This window comes from Eretmochelys imbricata, chromosome 1 (assembly GCF_965152235.1).
Source record: "Eretmochelys imbricata isolate rEreImb1 chromosome 1, rEreImb1.hap1, whole genome shotgun sequence".
Classification (NCBI taxonomy): Eukaryota; Metazoa; Chordata; order Testudines; family Cheloniidae; genus Eretmochelys; species Eretmochelys imbricata.
In genome coordinates, this window is record NC_135572.1 from 213,084,270 (window position 1) to 213,085,373 (window position 1,104).

Consider the following 1,104-nt stretch of genomic DNA (forward strand, 5'->3'; position numbering starts at 1 on the left):
GAGTTTGATTCTGGCAGCCTTTACTTAAGCTGGGTTTTCAGGAAGAGAGTCCCGAAGAACTTTAACCCTGAGGTGAGGGTGAAGCTAAAAGTGGCCGGTAGGAAGAAGCGACAATGACCTGAAATCAAGCAGTGCCTAGCTCCTGTTTATAGGATCCATGGTTTGGAACCCAGAGTTAGGGGCAGGCCCAGGTTCCCCTACCACCAACAGTGGCATAAGCCCCATGGAGGGGAGAATGCTAATGGAGAGCTTGAACAAAGGGCAGAATGTAAAGGACCCAGAGTTGGGGCTGGAGACCCAAGTGAGGGCAATGGGATTGTTCTGGACTACCCCAGAAGGGGTTCATTTGGACTTTGGGACTCAGCCAGAGGCCTGAGCCACAGAAGGCTCACTGAGGACGGCTGGCAGGGTGCACCAGGGGTGAGAAAAGGACTGTGATACAATACCCAGCCACTAAGAGGCTCTCAAGAGGTGAGTGGATCCCTGTTCTAGTGCCCAAAAGGAAAGCTCCATGTTTTGTAGACCTTTCTCATTTGTGTGGAATACTAAAGTTACAGTGTATTATGTGCCAAGTATCAGAGGGGTAGCCATATTTGTCTGTATCCTCAAGACTGGGGCTGTAGGAGGACTCCTTGTTGTTTTTAGCGTATGACATGTCTGCTCAAATTCTATTCCCAATCTTAATGATCCTATTGGGGCTAATGGACAGGTTGATTTTCTTTCAGCTAATGAGTGATCCCATGCTCAGGGAGAAGAAGTTCCTTAAGCCAGTCTTACGCATCTTGGAAGAAAGGTCACATGATCGGAACAGCATTGTCCGGCAGATGGCTGTAAGAGGCCTGGGAAATTTAGTCTATGGGGCACCTGAGAAGGTAAGAGAGAATACTGACTAGAATGCAGCATAACTAGAGAAACCAAGGGAAATAGTTCTTCGGAGTTTACAGAGGCTGCACACAATGCACTAGGCCAAATTCTGCTCTCTCACATACCCGAGTAACCTCTTTGCAGTCAATACAGGGCAAGCTAGATCCTTTGCTAAGCTGGGCATAAGCAAACAATCTGTGCACTTTAATATGACCATGTGTAAATGTCTCCATCTAGGAA